The sequence below is a fragment of the Vanessa atalanta genome, chromosome 15 (assembly GCF_905147765.1).
Source record: "Vanessa atalanta chromosome 15, ilVanAtal1.2, whole genome shotgun sequence".
Lineage (NCBI taxonomy): Eukaryota > Metazoa > Arthropoda > Insecta > Lepidoptera > Nymphalidae > Vanessa > Vanessa atalanta.
Window position 1 is genome coordinate 7,362,906 of NC_061885.1, and position 20,472 is coordinate 7,383,377.

Sequence of the window (20,472 nt, forward strand, 5' to 3'; positions counted from 1 at the left end):
TTAATCTGTTGGGACTTGAGATGTTATGTACCACTATTTCAACTTGTTGTTAGGTTAACGTAACAACACGCTATGAGACAGTTCTATAAACAGTTACACAGACTAAAAATAGTAAAATTTTTGAACGATTAATAGCAACCGAAACGAATAATTACATGTTCCAAATATAAACTTTACACGTCAAGAAAAGAAGTGCCACAGATCTAAATAAAAATAAAAAAAACAATCTATTTTTTTTATTTAAAATATACTTAGGCACTTTATAGTCTATCTCGTGTAAGCTTATAAGGACTTCATAAGAACTAGAACTACTACTAACACGTTTGGTTACAGAATATCGGTTGGCTTTGTCTCCGTTCTATATATAGTAATTTATAACTTAAGGCTATGTGCCGGGATTAGTTCATTGGATGGCTTTATGCAGGCATTCTATGAGTTACTGAACTCATTTTATTCCTACCAATAGTATATATGTGTAGTGTTTGTTGATTTGTAGGTACTTCTTTCACATAGAATACAACTGGTCTTTGTAATTTTTTCCATAGTGACAGTTTATGGACAGGAAAAAAATCAGCAACATATTTTTATCCGGGATAATATATTTATATACGATAATATAATATAAAGCACGGAATAGGAACTTTTTAAATATACTTTTCAGTTACACATTTTAGAATTTAAAATTTCAGCAATTTTAATTTGAGCCACGCTGTACAGGAATAATAAAGTTTTATTTAAATCAATCTATCGAAACGTAAGATAGATTGCCATTTAGTTTCGTTTTGGGCAGGATCAGGAGGCCCATTTAGCCGTCCGCTAACCTACAACATAAAAATTAAAATAAATATCTTTTCCACCTATATTATTTTTTAAGATTTCTACAAAACCAAATCTTGGTTGTTTTAACTATAGAAATTATTGTAATGTATGTTTTTAAATAGTATGTCCCAGACAAATATTTGTATAAGTAAATATTAAATTAAGTACATTTGACTGATAGTCATCGAAATGAATTACGCGGTTGTCCTCATATCAAACAATTTTAATAATAACATCGACATGATCAAGTGGTCCTTCCCGATTACAGATATGCCATTCTCTACGGAGACAGTGCACAAGATATTCAAATATTATGTGTGTTAGTCCATCACAGATGCACTCTTTTTTCTTCTTTCTCTAATAGTCCACTGACAATACGACACTTAATGTTAACATTGATTGAACCGACTCTAAATTTGATCCTGGACCTGAGGACCTGCTAACTATAATTGAACTATAAATTAACGACTACACCAACGCGACGGTAAGGAATAAACTTGTAAATATGATATGTTAATTCATTCCTTCAATAATACGTATGTCACTAAGATTTTGTAAACATTAAAATAACCTTGGTTTGTAACTAGTTAATTCATCTCTTAACAAACGTTACAAACTAACACTGTAAACAGCCACTGGCGTTAAAGTTTAGAACAAATCGTTTTCGTATACGAGTATCACAGCAAAGACTACCTTTTATGATGTCTTAACAGTGAAAATTGACTTGTAGATTTACTGTTCGTATAAAACGGGAAAACAAAGTTGATGCGAAGTTGAGGTTTTTTTATTATTATTTTTCCTTTTTTAATATATCTAAGTAAAAAGTACCTAAAGGATGTGTTATATAAAACCCGTCCTCATATTTGTGTCAAGACGAATAGAGGCAATAAAGTATTGGGCTACCACATAATTTTATCGATAATGGCGGATCACGCCTACATACGAATTAATTAACACGTGCGTGACGTTTTCAAGGAACAAGTTCTCGATATCGATGTCAACGGTCCGGTGAAATGGAACGGAACTATAAAGACAACATCGACATTTTTATGACACTGGATTAATCTTCAATGACTCATTCTATGTGTGTGTTATGTATAGGTGTGGCGCAGTACTAAGGTACGGATATGTTTGGACTAAGTGCAGAGATGAATGAAACGAATTTACAGTTAAAATTGAGTAAAAGAAATCGATGGACATAATGTTTTACAGTAAAATTTTACGACCGGCTTAAAATGACATCATTTGACATCAAATAATTTTTGTGCGTGCAGCGAAAATGTTGTTACAGTTGACAATAAAAATGGTCAAGGAATTGTGGTAGTTATTAACAAAGGACAAGGGTTATTTTTGCGTAAAACACGTTGTTGCTCGTTGCTTTCTTTAGTTTTATGCAAGCTATAAACCTAAAACGAGATTATCGCGATTTAAAATGGAACCTGATCCCCTTAATTAAACAGGTATGTGTGCCAGATATTTTCGATAATACAGGCGTGATCTGATATTTTGAATTAAAAATGAAGTGTCCTATAAGTATATTGTTTATTAAAATTAAAATTATTGAAACATATATGCTTTAAAAAACACAATACCATATGATTAAAGTGAAAATAAAATATTTCAAATTGAGATTAAATCATTTTTCGAAACACGCGATACTCGTAGTAAATCAACGAAAATTAAAATTGAAGCATTAGATATAAACCCCGATAATAATAACGATATAGCTTCATATTTTGACGTTGTAAAGGCTACTAAAAGTTATGAATGAACCGAGTTGACCACGAGAGCGTCAACAACACAACACACACGCGCGATCGATGTGTGCGTGTTGATTTTTTGTGAATGGTCTTGAATATCCGGTCCTACAGTATCGGCTACAGGTTTTCTTATCACCTCTCGGGTACTGTCTAAACACGAGATATAAAAATGGTGTTTTATTACTTTTTACAACTCTCTCGCACCATGAATATCGATGAGATGAGTCGAATAATAGGGCTTTTGAGGACCAAATATAAGCGTAGGTGTCAATGAGTGTCCCGTACGTTGAGGTTCAATTTAAGGAACGGAGTTTAAAATTTTACATAACAAAAAAAATCGAGTTCGTATTTTGGATGTATGTTAATTCTGTTTTTATCCAAGCTCGTATAACGTATTCAAGCGGCGCTGTCGGTCCTCGGCGAAAACGGAATACTCGAATATTTGAAATTACTTTTACTGGTGTAAAGTGAATTGGATATAAAATTGCAGCGATTAGTGGTATTGTTATTTGTTTATTTTTGTATTTATTATCAGATGACTCTAATTACATATTCTTTCAATGATTTTAGATAACAAAAGACATTACATAGGTGTTTGTCGTTGAATGTTTGTTTCGATTGAAATCATTAGTTTAAAGGAAAATTTTTATCGTCCAAGCTGTCACAATAACTGGGATTTGAAGCAAAGGATCTGTTATATCAGTCTTATTTCATCCTGGTCCATCTCAGTTTTTGCGTATTTTCAAAATCATATTTTTTACATAAGTATTTCAGGCTATCGCTGGACTAACAATGTTTAAATCGAAATCGTATCGTCCAACAAAAACAGAGGCGTCAAAACGCAAACATCCAACAATGATTCGCGATACCGTTTTAGTGAAATAATAAATTTAACTTTAGCACCAAGAACAGACAGCAAATCGAAACAAAAAACTGCCACCCTTGCCAAACGTAGCCCGAACCGAGTTAGAGCAAAACAGGGACTTGCCTTATCAAAATTTAAATTTGGGAAAAAAGCGGGGGCCGTCTCATTTCAATAACCGTTATACGATCCCCCCTCGGGCCCCTGTCGCCGGAGTGCCCGGACCGAACTATGGGTGATTGATGGCGGCACAGAAACAATGGCCACTCGGAGCCTAACCAAAACGCGAATCCTAATAAACGCTTTGTTTTATTTTTGATCGAATAACGAGACGTAAATAAATATCAACATCGCCTCAGACTCCAGATTAAGCGCAGCTGCTGGATTAGGAATTAAAATAAACTCGAGACTACGAATAAAAACCAAATGATGTAGGTAGTTTCTTACCCTGCTTAATTTTCAAATATATAACCTTTTTGATCGCTTTCACTTTCGATAGTAAATAAAAATGAAATATATTTAGTGACCTTATCGATTCACAAGCCATTGTACAATATAAACTTCAGTGTCTGTATGGATTAGACCATAGATATTAGCCCGGGCATACTTTTCATTTGAGTAAGTAAACAGCGTATTTTGTAAGAAAAACTCATCGCAGAACACGGACGTGGAATATTAGAATGTCATATGCGCCATAGATCATAATAATTATAAAATCGATAGTATACATGTATCACGTACGACCGTAAGTCGATTATCAACATTTCAAGACCGAGATACTTAGTTAATTCCTACAAAATAGCACTGCAGAAAATCTTTAATTAGTAACATCCCTATTAACAAACTAAAAATAATATCGATATTCCTATATCGAGATTTAAATTACAACAAAGAGAACAAGAATCAAATTTGAAAAAAAATTACCGTGATTTCCGTTGACTTTTTTGAACTAGCATTTCAATGGTATCCCTATACACGTTAGAATTATACATTATCAACATGTTATAAAGCTGTCCATTAAAGTCATACTGATAGCATGTTGCGTTCACGTTAAACGCATTCTGTTATTAAATCTAGCAACGTTATAATATTCTTAGAATGTGTCATCAGCTTTCAAAAGCTATGTAAACGCATCAGTTACAGTACCGATTACAGCTATTTTCCTGTTCAATTGCTATTAAGTGGTGTAAAAAAACGACTAGTGAATCATCCCATGCGTGTAATTTTGCGTTTTGCTATTATTATTCGAGCGAATCGTAATAGAATAAGTCTTAACTGCCTTTAAATTTCCACCGCAAATTATGTTTGTCGGAAGTTAAACCTTTTTGGTGTATTGAAATGGCATCGGTCGTTTTATGTGAAAAATAAAAATATCATCAGTTTTGATTGTATTTATTTCAAATTTTAAATGAACGGCAAAGTTTATAGTGTTTTTAATGACACTTCGATATGTGCATTACCGGATTTGATGTCCTATCGTATTATGAGACACACACATGCCGTGTGCATGCCCAGACAGGTTCTACTGAATTTTCATATACATTGCCAACTTGCTTTGGAGCAGCGTGGTGGAGCAAGTCTTCTCCTCTGCGCTTTAGCCCAGCAGTGGAACATTTATCGGCTGTTATTTATATTTATATTTTAAGTATTTATAAGTAGAAGAATACACTATGCCGTAGCCAGAAGGGTTCACTCAAGGCCTTAACATCCGTATAGATAGTTTGTCCTCTTAAATATTGGAATTTCCAAAAAAAAAAACCATTATTGAAATTTAACAATTAACCACTCATCTTCAAACATAAAAACATTAATTCAAATGTCTTAATTTGAATTTAAATGGTTCTTTTCATCTCCAATGAATTTACTGATTTTTTCAAAGTCCATATAAATTAACAAACATTTTATTATAATTACCAAATGACAATATATTACAAAATGGTATGAATAGATTGGCGCACCTCTTAATGGACGGCATAGGTCAGATAAAAAACGATCCTCTCTGGAAACAGGTTGTCTATTCGGAACTCATCATATTATCGGATTCCGTACTTAAATTAATATAAAAATTTACTAAATTTTCAAAAATAATACTTATTTTATTTTTGTACATGTACATGAGGATAAGGCAAAAATTGCAAAAATGGACGTGAGAATTTAATCTATTAAATATTTATATTAATATAATGATTTTTGTACAAAATTATTTTATTTTAATAATTAATTATATTTTTTGACAGATAAGATATCCGCATTGATTGCTTTTTGTGTGTGTTACCATAACACATTAGCAACAAACTTGCAGCAATGATATTCTGTAAAAACTCACTTCGTATCTCACTCTTAAAATCGACAAACAATGACAGACTATTTCGATGCGTTATATTAGGTTTTATCATTTTTATTATGGTCAATGTTTTCTGACATCCAGTCGTACTCTACGGTGAGCTTCTGATTTGTTCTCAAATAAAAGCTCTACTGTGTATATACTCTATGTATATTATACAGTCTAAATATAATTTTTTACGTTTTTTATTACTTAAAATTTATTTTTATTAAATAAATAAATTATTGTAGCTTAATATTTATATGAATATGCAATTGAATTTATTATTAAATTGCTCTTTGCATATATTTTATTTAAGTATGTCATAACGACATAATATGATACAATTTCTAGCGAAGAATGGTTGTTATTTCTTTCTTTGGATCGAGATTGCCCAGCGTATAGAAAACGTGACTTTTAAACGAAGATCACGGGTTCAAATTCGCTTGTGATTAGCTTGTGTTTATAATTTATTTCGTGCTCGGCGATGAAGGGAAACATCGTGTGTAAACCTGCATACATCGAATGAATTCTTCCACAAGTGTATCCACCACAACTACAACAGCGCGGTGAAATAAACTAAGTTAATATAAATAATTTACATACTGTTATCTTAATCTTTATTTATATATTAAATAAATGTTATTTCTTAAAAATATATTAAGCATTAGTATCTTAAAACAAGCATTTATCCTCATAAAAGTTATTTATACACAACAATTAATATAAATTCTATCAAAATAGATTATTGACGTTTTTTAATAATTATTGACGTTTGATATTTGCCATAATTGGCAATAAAACTAAGAATTTTAATATCGATAGATAGATTTTCATCGTCCTACTACTTAATGAAGAAAATGATTAACATGATAATACAATAATGATGCTACCTACTCAAGTTTTGAGTGTCTTTAGACGAATAAAGATCTTATTTCACTTATAATAAAGCATAAAATGTATTTTTGCATTTAAATATGTTGTCGACCGTATTAATGATGAGCGTATGGCAATTAAAATTTTTATGTTAATGTCTTGACAATTTTCGTCAGACGCAGTGTGAGACCGGTCTAACATGATTTTTTATTATAACCTCTATAATTAATTAATCAAGACAATGTATCGTTGATGACTTCCATCTTTATACTTCATTAAGAGAACGCTTTTATGGGAATACCAAAATCATATTTAAGATAAAAACGAGGGTCAAATGACAAACGAGTAAAGTCGGACAATATTTCTTGTAACATTATCATATCTTACTCTATCCGACGGCCGATTATTTTATTGTTTTTTTATATCAACATTCTTTAACACGATTATGATAAACATAATAAAAACTCAATTAAGAAAACAATAAAAATTTAATTTAACTCCTATATAAACAGGAAAATGTAAAAGCCTTCTACAATAAAATGTCATAATATTAAAAGGCAAATTTTAAAACGAAGACATATCAATATTATTAGTATATTTAAGCAATACGACATTGAATATCGTTAATAAGTTTTTATTTTACAAACAAACACCAATATATGGTGCCCTGACAGGTATTTTTTTTATTTTTTATTTTAATCGGATAGACAGACTGACTGATTTAAATGGTCACCGCCAATAAACATTGGCACTGTATTCACAATCCCTTACATCTCCAATATTGATATTCAGGCACAAGGTCATAAAATCATTCACACGCTTGGCAACACGTAAGCTATGCGATAGAAATATGTACGTAATTATTTTTTAAAAGTACCTATGCTTATTTGACCACTTACCACACTGACCCGTTTCCTCGTCTGCCAAACACATAAATCAAATAAGAAAAATCTTTTCTCCACAACGATTATTAATCTCAATAACACAAACTAAGCAAAACAATAATAAAAGTGTTCTAATTATATAACCGTACGTTATGATACTAAATTATATTTAATCAACGTTAATAATTGTATCTCAAATTGTGGTTCGCAGTTATTACAGTAATAACTCGGGTGGAGCGTACAAACAAACAAAAATTATGTTTATAATTAAAGAAAGGGGTTCCATTTGATAATGGGCCGATAATTTCGTTCTGAGAGCAATTTTCTACTATTATAAGCATAAGTGTTTGATTACGTTTAGATGCGGAACGTGATAGATTGCCATAATTTTAATACACTTACACGCCAACCGATATAATTAAAAGTAAATTATCCATATTACCGAAAACGGTCTCTCAGATTACTCGCGGAGAACCGTTTCGGTTTTGATGTTGTAGTTTCTTTAAATAGAGGTAAAGCAATGTCGATTATAAATTCAACGTATCAAATTCGTGTTTTTTGGACTGGACGCATTTATGTTTCTAATAATTGTAATACCTTTGCTCAGGATTCAGGATTTCTCTCTTTTTTAAAATCGTAATCATACAATTATACACTTAGCACTCGACAAATAACATCAAAAGCATTATCTACATAGAAGTACCATCGGTAAGTATATTAAAACGTTATCGTAATTGATATTATAGCTGGATACATCACTTTGACATAGTGAGAAGAACAACACGAACATCACAAGGTGAAATAAACATATGCTCGGCTTAAATAGACAAGAATTAGAATCCCCGACATACGATTTTAAAGTCATTTGAAATAGCTACTACTATGCCATTTTATTACAGCTAACATCTCTTATTGTTCTTACGTTACTGCTAATCATTTACGTACTCATATTCATTACTTTATTTTCAAAAGTATTTCATTGACCTCTACAAACAGTAATCGCGTTTTAAAAAACAAAAAGAAACACAAATTACAAAATTAATAATTAATAAAAGTGAATAATAAATTTTGCACGCTGTAATTTAATAGCCTTCTGAAAAAGCTGAAGTAAATACAATTAATTCATTATTTGATCAAGCAATTAAGGCACGGGCGGCGGCTCTCGAACAAAGGATCCGTGTTTGAAAATTTCATTTGGCCTCAATTAGGTCGTTACAAAATTGAATTTTCTGACAATTATACCCGGTTATCCGGATACGGGACGGTTCACAGCCTCCAGACAAGGAAGGGTGATGTAGAGCGAGAGGGAGACACGCAACAGGTGGCCTTTCGAGCAATTAAAAGCGGGTTTTAATTAGTAGGGGAAGTTGATTATTAGCGAATCTCGCCGAGTTTAGCGCTTTTCAGTGGAATGTAAACCACTTGTGAAACTGGGGAGCGGTGTTGTTCTACGGCTTGATGTCGGGGACGGATTTAGAGCTCTGTTTAGTGACAATTAAGATGGTAATTCGTGACATTGAATGAATTATTGTACCCGTCATTCATTCAACGAATCAGACTGTGGTTGTTATTTCTTTAAACCACCAACATATATACATATACCTATTACAAATAAAATAGTTTAAGGATTGTTTGTAATGTATAATGTTATTTAGAGACACTATATGTATAAATCACTACATATTAATAACATACAAAATGTGAAAAGTATAAATATTATCTGTAAGTTATATTTACTTCAAATAACAATATTTCTATATAAAGCGTTGGCATTACAAAAAGATTTCGAGATCCAAACGAAAATATATAAAAACGAGCCCACGCGTAGATTATGACATCCTTCCCTAAATACCGCCACTCTACGTCTGAATGCTTATTCGATACTTAGCTTTTCTTGAAATGTCTGCATTTCCTTATCAAAGGCCTCCGGGGAGAGGGGGACTTTTTAAAGGAAGGGGGTCGGGTGGCAGCGAGCGTGTGTGCGTTCCGCGCGTGTGTGACTACTCATCTATATGTGTTAATGCGTTTTCTTTTTACCAATTTTTGGGGTGGCTACGCAATCGAATATGAAAACAGGACTTTACATAAATTATAATACCTTTATATTATGTATTGTTTATCGTGACTATGTTGGAACTCAGCTTGAATACGAATGAGTTATTAATATTAATGGTTCATTACATATAGGAGTTTAATGGTTTCTTTTGTATCATAAATATATTTCTGATAAGGATTGTTTTATTAGGTATTTATAATTATACCTTATATAAATATCTGTTAAGTGGTTTTGACTGAATAAAATAGATCAAATCTCAACTAGTGGGTGTATTAAGAGTTGTATAAGATTATTTTTGAGCATTTTAGAGCTTTGACTATCCGATCAGAAAACATTCCCAAAAATATAACATCAGGTATAATAATAAATACTGACCATCCACTAATAAATGGGTAGAAACCAGGCTAATCACTAAAGAAATATATAACATACATATATCCTAAACTATTTCCTAAACTATCATATTATATCTCAGACAGTTGCACTGATTTTCCTTAACACTATGACGTTTAACTCTTTAAGCCATCCAAACTAATTCATAGTTTTATGTTAATATGTAAAAACAGAAGATACCGCAACACGTACCTCATAGTCACCCCAACAAAAGTCTTCGCCTCACACGATCGAAGCTTGCATATTATTTGGTCGCACACACCCCCAACATGTGTGTGCGTCAATCGCTATTCACGATTTTCGCATCGATGGTGTTAGTATTGATTTCGTATTGTCGTTAGCTTGCGACATGTAAAAGAAAAGGGGTCTAAGGAGGCCTACACACACGAGCTTAGCATAATTTAACATCAATAGTAATAAGTTCAAAGCCAACGCGTAGACTTACTTTATATGTGAAAAGAAATGGCGTTTCTATTAAAAGTGAACATGTAAAACACAGACGCACTGATGCCAGATTTCAAACCTCATATTCTCTTATTGTGACGTAAGATATTATATTTAGACATCATCCGTCATACAATTATAATTTATTGATGCTTGTTTTTTCCATGATTGTATGATTTATTTATAATTTATGTAAAATATGTGTGTAAAAGCCCTCTAAAGAGAAAAAGGGTCTCAAACACGAGCGCCATTAGAAAAATGTCGCGATAAGGATGTTCAATCATTTCGCTACCAATAAGGGGCGCTATCGATTTTGCGAAAATGTCACCCAAACGATATCGAATATCGTAAATGCGAACGCCACCCTTCCAGACTATTTTAAAATTATATTTTTATAGATTAACATAAAGTAAATATAAAAACCGATTAACAAAATGTTATAGTTGGTATATTGTTACAATAAACATAATAAATAACAAAATATCTATTTCTGTTTCAGGTACTTTCTCCAAACTTATCCAAAAGTTAGCAAGAACAACTTAAAGGTGGCTTAGGTAAGAATGCTAAGGAATCGCAGACTGTAGAACCATAACAATAACTGCTATAATGTTACGATTCTCTCATAAAAGTAACGAATAAAACCAACTTGTCTACCCGCTAAGAGATGGCAGCACATGCTTATTCGATGAGAATGGTTCGTATCTGTGTTTCACACACGCTAGACGTATGGGGTAAGGTTTTTCTTAAGTTTTCCTTTTGTTAAAGAGGTTGGTTCATTACTAGACGGCTATTAGTTGCGCGATTATCTAACAGGGGGCGGTAGTACCTAGTTGCAGCGCTACTAGTAACGCATTAGTTAATCTAGCGATTGTTTTCAAATTGATTACATTATAATAATAATAATATTTTAGTAAGTAATTATTAATATAATTAAAAAAGAAATACTTTGTGAACAGTCTTTTACGTTTTTTTTACATTGATGTTCTTAAATACTTTAGAAATTAGGTTCGGTTAGCATAATTTGTCTATTAAAAGCGCAGAAAATGTCCTTGAATGAATCTTAAGCACAATTGCTTAGTAGTAGATATACTCCTAACACATGTTTTTCTATACATTATATAGTATTCTATCGTACCGTGAACGTACGTCGGTGTTTAGAGCGTAAAGTCACGGTTACATCACTCGGTACAGTTTACGATACGCCAAGGTCAGGGGTTGGTTGGGTCAACGGCCGCCCGCATCGCTTTGTTGAATAGGCAGGTCAGCTCGAGAGCGCGCGAATATTTTCAAATTTCAATTTTCGAATGTGACATTTCTGAACGGTTCGAAAACCAATCGTATTTAAGACAAAGTTTGTTACCCAATTAAATTAATCCTTGTAACGCTTTTGCATTACAAAAAATATATGTATTTGGTAAAGCTACTAAAAAATAGTAAAAAATAAAAGAAAAAAATATTCGATATTTACTTAAACCGTTGTAAAATACTGTTATGTAAAATATTTATATTATTATTAAAAATTGTATAAACAAAACAATTTATGTTATGTTATTTAAATTAAAATATGAATATTTTATTTACTTGTACTACATATCTGTATACCTATATGTAAAAAAAAATATCGGCGTGTGCTACCTAAGTGTGTCAGCATAAATAATCTAGTGTTGCAAATAAATACCTGTCATATCTAGATCTTGAAAACTACACAGCAATTAATACGTTCCCTTTACTGATAAATTATATATGAAGTTACTTACAACAAGTATTAATTCATTATAATATATTCCTTGCCTTCGTTTGGTCCAAATATTAAAAAAAGGTCTTACATTTTTATATTTTTAAAAATGGAACCAATTTAACAGCTCATTAAATAAATGCTAAATACCATTCACTTGGCACACTGAACAAAGAAACAATAATTTACATTTATAAGTTCCTGTATGGATAATTATTATCTAGGGGCGGAGGTGATCACTTACCATCAAGCAGCTTATTCGCTTGACTGGCTAACCGTCGTCTAACAACAACCAAAAACCAGCTAAATGATTTCTTTGTTTATTTTATCAAAATTCAAAAATGCGCGCGAATTAAAATGAAACCAAGCAACTAATGACATAATTTTCTACAATGTAATCGTAATTTAATTTAATATATATATATATATATATATATATATATATATATATATATATATAATGACTTAATAATAAAAAAAATACAAATACTGCTTTTAAAAGTGGAGTTTGTGTTTATTGTAGATAATATACTGTATTTAGGTTTTGATGTAGGTACTAAATAAGATTTGTCGTTCATTTGTTGTTCGGTGAGCAAATAAACTATCGGCAACTTGACGAAATGTGCATGTAAGATGAATTTCGGAATAATTTTAGGTAATTGTCGTAAACTTGTTAAGCGTCGAAACCGTCTTAACAGGAAATGAGACATTTGCCTAACTTCGCAATACTGATGATCACATTTATATAAATGAGACACAATATTATGATTATTTTTCTATATAATTCAAAAATTCCATAAAAATATGTCAAACAATGCTTATCCTCTAAAACTTCAAAATTGTTCAGGTGTTTATGAACGGGTAGAGCTGTAACCAACATCTTAAATTAATTATTCTACCGCTATACAGGAAAAAATTGTATTACTTTGTTTCGACTTAAAGGGTGAGTGAGCCAGTGTAATTATAAATACAAGAGACAAAACATATTATACCGTAGTTAGCGGCACGGAAACGGTGCATGAAATGATAGAATTACTTTGCCTGTGGATGATCATTGGACGACCATTTACCGTTACGCGGCTCATTTGCAAAGATAAATAAAGAATATATAAATGAATACCTAAACGTAAATATTTCTTATGGCTCATACAAAAGTATTAACGATGTTTTATCAACTTTGTTAACCAAATTAAGCGATTACTTAGCTCTCGAATGAAGGCTTATTGACGACACGTACCGAGTTGTGGCATTTTCCGAGTAAGGGCACTACCGTATAGCCAATGATATTATTTCATATAGCAGGTGTAATGCAGGCAGTTTGTTGAATATTAACAGAAAAAAACCTTTTCTGTTGAGAGAATAAACACATTAAAACGAAAATAAATTAATTTAATTAGTACTTTATTTTAGATAGAATACAAATTTTAAGTTTTTTGCATAATGATATTTTTAAAGTTAACCAATTTAGCAACAATTTCTGTAATAAAGAACGTTTAAGTATGTTGATAATTGAATTTAAAGCACTTAATAAATAAAGATAATTTGCTTAATATAGTGCTAATATAATAATTTAAATTTAGCCCGTAATCATCGATCGTAATAAGAACGTCTTATTTCCTTAAGTCGTTAATGCGCAGACATCGTTTCAAATACATAATTGAATAATAAATTTAATTATTGATAATATTTGAGACATTTATATCATAAGATGTAAGGTCTCTGTTCCTCAAAACCAAATAGAATTAACAAACACCGGAGCCTATTTAAACAATGACATTTTCTAACAGGTGGCGTTAGTGGTCTAGTTTTTGCGTGTGCGCAGTGGGTGGGCCGGTCCGTGTTTATTTATTTATTTATTGCTACCGCTTCTCACTTGATATACTATGCGTTTTTTTTGTCATATGCTAATACATGAAGTTTATTTATGCAATGTGTAATTTTACAGTCGAAGCGATCTCGAGAAACGTGTCAAGTTCCCTGTATTTTTGTGTCTTTGACGATCTATTTACTAATATTATATACATGAGTATTTACTTTACAAATCTGGTCAATTTTATTGATAGAGGTTTTTTCTTGTTTTATATAATGCTTACTTTTTATAACAGCCTTGTTTGTCTAGTGGCTATCTTGTTTAGTCGCAAACCTTGAGATTCTGGATTCAAATCCCTTTTGCCAAAATTGTGTTAGGTTAGAATAGTTAGGTTTGCGTTTTGAGGCACGGAAACCAAAGGCAGGTTATCTACCGACTGACAGAGTGCCATCCCATCGATCTATGAGAATGATTCGTGCAAATACTCGTTATCTCCTGCGCGTTACTCTAGTCTCCTTTGATTATGGCCGCGGTGCGGAGAATACGTGTTAAGACCGTAATAGGTATAATATAAATTATTATTATACTTAGATGGTGTTTTAAAGAGCTAATTTTTTTATGAAATCTATAAACAATTTATGCATGTTCTTGCTCGCAAGGAAATGATACTAGTTTGATCCGGATAAAAATGCTAATCCGTTGTCTCTGTGACGTTATCACTATCGTTTTGGTTTTTTCATTTCATGCGGAACTAGAACTCTATAGCTATGATTTTTACATTACATTAGCAGCCTGTAAATTTCCCACTGCTGGGCTAAGGCCTCCTCTCCCTTGAGGAGAAGGTTTGGAGCATATTCCACCACGCTGCTCCAATGCGGGTCGGTGGAATACACATGTGGCAGAATTTCGTTGAAATTATACCGAATATATATTTGAAACCTTTGATAGTTACTGCTTGTAAATACTATATAAAAATGACTAGATTGCAATTCATAACATGATAGGCACATAGGTATATATATTTTTTTGCCTTTTAGTCTCCGAATATGTTTTTACCGTGCCTCTGGTACATCTTTCTATCATTGTAATTTAATCTCAATCAAATTGTTTGGACATTCATACCCAACATAGGTATCTACATGGGTAAATTCCTATCGGCGTTCATTAGTATGAGTGACTGACGGTCGTGCTTACAAAACGTCTTAGTGTGCTTGATATAACTAAGAGTAGTAGTAGAGAGTAGTTTTTATTAGTAGGTATATGTTTCGTTTATATCGCAATGAGAAACTTCCTCTTGTTTATAATGGTAATCATAGTAATAATAGTCTTAAAAAAAGTTACTAATTATTTTAAGTAGGTAGGTAATGGCGCATTGTTATATATAAAATATACTATAAATTATGAACTGTAATCTGCGGTTTTCACAAGATAAACTTTCATAGATAAATGAGTAAATTTTCGATGTTACCGTTGCAGATACGATTCTTACCCCAAAAGTTATCTACCGGTTTTTTATTATACAAATTATAAAAAATGTAGTTGTAAAAAGAAATACCGTGGTAAGTGCTGGAACTAAAACCATATAGATACCTAATTTAATAGAGATTCGAGAATGTTCGATTGGTCAATGCAATGGGCATTGACCAATCGAACATTCTCGAAATAAATAATTTGACTTTCATCGACCGTTTGCCGAATTTGTAACGCTTATTGACTTACTATCTCTGTCCCCGACTCTACGCACCTGTTACACTAAGGGTTTATGCCCTAATAGTAAAATATATTTCCTATACGCAGTTAATACTTCCGCCTATAATATACTTGGCTTTGTACATCTTTTTCAAGATTTAAACAAAATATTAGGGTATTCAGAGTCAGTAACCTTGATGGCTATGTAATTCAATTCAACAGCAAGCTCATCTACACGTTATACAGATATACATATATGTATATTTCTCCATAACTATACATATAAATATCAATTACTACGGACTCAATGTTTTTTACTTATAATATACGAATTGTTTATAGTCTATTTTAAAATGTGTATATTCGAAATTAAACTACTGGCTTACTAGCCAGCCAGGCTTAATTCTTCAGACTCTGCTAACTTGATACATCATTGCGCGGACAAGGTATTCGTTTCTATTTTTTTTAGGCTGTTCCTTATTAATTCGTCTATTATTAATATTACAAATTAAGCATCAGAAAAAACCTTAATAGATAAAGTTTGTTACATAACATAAGAATTTTTTTTTCAATCACTGGTAAGCGGACGAACAACTGGGCTACCTGATGGTAAGTGGTCGGGCTATAGATGTGGCGCCGTAAGAAATTTTAACCATTCCTTCCATCGCCAATGTGCCACCAACTATGGTAATTAAGATGTTACGTCCATTGTGCCTGTAGTTGGCACTGTACACTGGCTCACTCATCCTTCAAACCGAAACACAACAATACTAAGTATTTCTACCCAGACGGGCTTGCACAACGCCTTACCATTAAGAAACGAATAATTAATTTGCCATTATTTTATTCTACCTTAGGAATATTACCTAGGAACTCATAAAGCGTAGATTCTCCTCTTCTGATGTATTTTTTACCTCCAGCTAACCGATATTTCTCTCTAAAGGAAAACATACAAAACTAAGTTTTCCACAATATTAAATATTTTTCCATTTATCAAACCAATATAGTGCAATTCTTAGAATAGATCAAACATAAATAAGTAAATAAAAATATAAATAGCTCCATAATTTTTTGAGATAAGCGGCCGGAAACAAGCACTTATTTTTATACGAGAGTACCTAATACCCCATCCGTTACTCGTACATTGATCGGCGTTACAGAAATTTACATTTACCTATTTTATTTATTATTATTTTTTATAATTAACCCGTCCGATTATTAAAGTATTAATATTACTTTTATAACACGTCGACCGGTACGACCGTTTTATACCACGCTGCTCTATTGCAGGTCGGTGGTTAGATAATTTTATCCAAAAGTGCGTGATTCTTATCTTTCTTTAAAAATATAAAATAATTAAATTTAGCGTAGAAACGATTTAAATTCATAACATACCTAATACAAATTTATACATTTAGATACAATAAAATGTATACCTACTTATCATAATTAATTAATTAGATGATGAGGGTTAATTATAATATCATAAATATGTGATAATACGGATTTAATGAGATAGCCTTACATAGTTAATTTATTACTGATGCTTTGGTATTGGATCAAATTTTGACTCTACTTTTTTAATCGACATTCGGGCAAAGGCTTCGTGGAGCTCTGATTACTTACATTAACTAAAAACAAAGCAAACTTTTCAATGTCGTTACAACTCTTAAATATTCCCATATCAATATTCTTACTTAATATTAATATAATCTTATAAGAACTGCGTATATTGTTAATAATTGTGTAAGTATATAACACAATAAAATTAAGTTATTCGTATAGAAAACAAATTAAATAAAATAGAATAGAATTAAAAATAGAGTTCTTTAAAATTGAAATAATTTCAGTTTTATTTTCAAGTAACTTGTAATATCAATTAACTGTATCTCTATATAAATGTATTATGATAATGTTTATATAGAAACTTTTATTTCTAAAAGTATTTACCTAATGAAAGAAAGTCTGTAATTATAATGTATATAAATATCACAATAAACTTTTATAAGCCGCCATACCAAATACATCCAGATAGAAAACTTTTATAGCAAAAAATATAGACAGATTACAATCACAGGCATATCTACTTATAAAGATGAATAAACAATATTAGATAGATCAGATATTTAATTAAATTTAAAATGTACTAACAGATTTCTAATTATGTAGGTATTATATGTATTTATCAAATGTAAAATACGTAGTTTCGTGTAAACGTTATCAAATGCTTGAACAAAAACTCAATCGTGTTGGTATTGAAACCGTGACATTGTAAATGAACTATATATCACTTTTAAATAGAAGTTATTGAAAAATAATGCATAACTATTGATCTTCTCGCCGGTCATAGTAGAATCTAATTTCTGATCCAGAGTAAATTAACTTTTAATGAATTATATAAATTGACGATTCAAAAACTCATATAAGAGCTTACTTGGATAAAGTACCTACTTCTAATTATTTTTTTAACGCTTAAAAGATTACTTCGACAATCACTTTCCCAAATATAATAAATTAAAAAATTATCATACCTTGTAATAAGACAAAATGAATACAATCTGTATTCCCTGTAACGAATTAACAAAACATTTTTATTCTTGACATCACAAAACGAATTCGTTCTAAATTCAAATATTTTATATTCCATGCGTTGATGTGAGTAGGTAACGACACACACTTATGCCCACCTAAGTTTGTTTTATGTAGTTAGTTATATATAGTTGGTATGTGTGACTTAGGTATATGTATTGAAATAATAAAGGGATAAATATAATAAAGAATGATTTTGTATTTTAATTTATTTAATATAGTACTTATCATATTTTAAATATAATAGAGCAAGTTATGTAGAGACGTTTCTCATTTACCTAAGACAAGAAAAATAAATATATTATCTATATATTATTGATAACTTTATCTTAACAGAGATATCTATCTAGATGCTTCGAATATCTATTTTTTCTGTAGGTATACTTAAATAACTGTTTATCGGTTTCGTTTTTCGAGAAAATATTACACAGGCTTGGACATTGTTGTCTGGACTAATGCTTGTTTTGGTAGAATTGTTTAAGCGATGCCGAATGTAAAATGTTGTAACTTTAAAACATAATAAGCGAGTAGTAAAATCATATGTAGATTTATCTAGTTATAACTGGCTTAAGAAATAAAACAATAAAATTTAATAGGTGGGATAATTTATTATCTGCTAAACACCAAACAGTCGTAAAAGCTTTAAACAGTTTTTGGTCTGTTCTTTAGAGGAATATTACATAAATTGCATAAAAATAAAAAGTAGGTATGAAATTTCTTTATCATTTCTTTGGGATATTAATTGGATTTATATTGCAATAGGTCTAGATTTATCTCAAAATGCTCTCTTTGTATTAATTATTATGTTTGTTTTACAATTGTAAATGTCGTGTCATAATTTTTTGTCCAATTAAAACGATACGTTGACGAGCGTCTTAAGCTAAGCGAACCAAAATAAATGTCGAATCACGGAATTCGAATAAAAACTATTGTGCTCAGATCGTCTGCAATTACTCTGCGTAATTAACGCCGAGGCGTGGCCGCGTTAATGAGGGACGCTCAGAGGCGGCGGCGGACGTAATCAACATTAAAGATTGGCGGGAGATGCGCCTCTCCCTCCCCCTCCCCCGCACCGGGCTACCCCGCGCTCCCCTCATTACTTATACAAAATACTTAAGACGCGCGTCGTCCCGCTCTCCGCGCGCTAATAGCTCGCGCCCACTCTATCGCCGTCCCGCTTCGCCCGCTAAGCGTAATTAAGCTCGCCTCGCCTCGCGCGGGCCCCGCCCCCTGAGAGGCGCGGGGGGGAGCGGAACGAGCGGGGGGCCGCAGCGACCGGCCGCGCAGTGTGCCGGCGACCGTTGACAGTGTAGTGTCGCGCGTGTTCGGCCAACAATCGGAACGATACAAGCTATAAGCGACAACACCCTCAGTTCCTCATTAACAGTTCAGTGTTATCGTGCCCGAGTTCTCTGTGTTTTGACTGACCCCCAAGTGTTGTTTGAGTTTACATTCAAATATTGGACAAGTGCTATTAGTGACTGCGCGTGATATGCCGCAAATACGTGTTTAGCAGCGTTCTGCGGGCGATGCTCACAGGTTATTATTTACGTTTTACAATTTTATATTGGACTCTTACTTTACGTAAAACTTATGTTCGTAGTGTCCACTTACTGATCTCTTTCATTCGCTCTCTATTTTCAGTCAACTTCGAAGTTTAGTTTAGAAAAGCACATTGTTTATACCTATCTCCTTATAGGAAAATTTTAAGTCAACGAAAGTTTTTCAAATTTTTTTTTTTGTCTTATGATAACATTTTAGTAATGGCCAATAGAGTTTTTGATGAATATTCTAAAGAAAATTTCAAAATTTATAGTGGATATTTTGATCATAAAGTTAGTTAGCATACGCTTAGACTTTTCCAACAGTCAGATAAAGATAAATTATTATCAGTTAACATATAAGACCATTGTCTCTTTAGAAAACATATTAGATTCTATTTTCAGATATTAAAAGACTTCGTTTAGAGAATTTTTTTTATTAATTATTATCATCACTATTTAAAATCTTGATATAAACATGTTATCATTTCAACGTGCAAGTGCTAAAAATACCAGTATAATGAACACTTACCTTTATTTTTGTATTAATAATAAAGTTTCGGTGTTTCGCGAATCTTTAATGGCCGTCGCACTGTTTTAAAAGTCATAATTCTAAAATCTTTGAAAATAGAATACATTTTTTTTTAATAGAAACATTAAGATATACCATAACAAACAAGATAAAAATATT

General features: G+C 31.8%; 1 protein-coding gene across 2 annotated transcripts in view; it reads left to right on the forward strand.

Moving 5' to 3' along the window:
• The first annotated feature begins 19,533 nt into the window (after positions 1-19,533).
• LOC125069616 (zinc finger homeobox protein 3) overlaps positions 19,534-20,472 on the forward strand; it is a 108,257-nt gene continuing 107,318 nt past the window's right edge. For both annotated transcript variants that reach the window (XM_047679179.1, XM_047679180.1), the window contains exon 1: positions 19,534-19,779. The gene's annotated coding sequence lies outside the window, so the exon portion shown is untranslated. The remainder of the gene's footprint in view (positions 19,780-20,472) is intronic.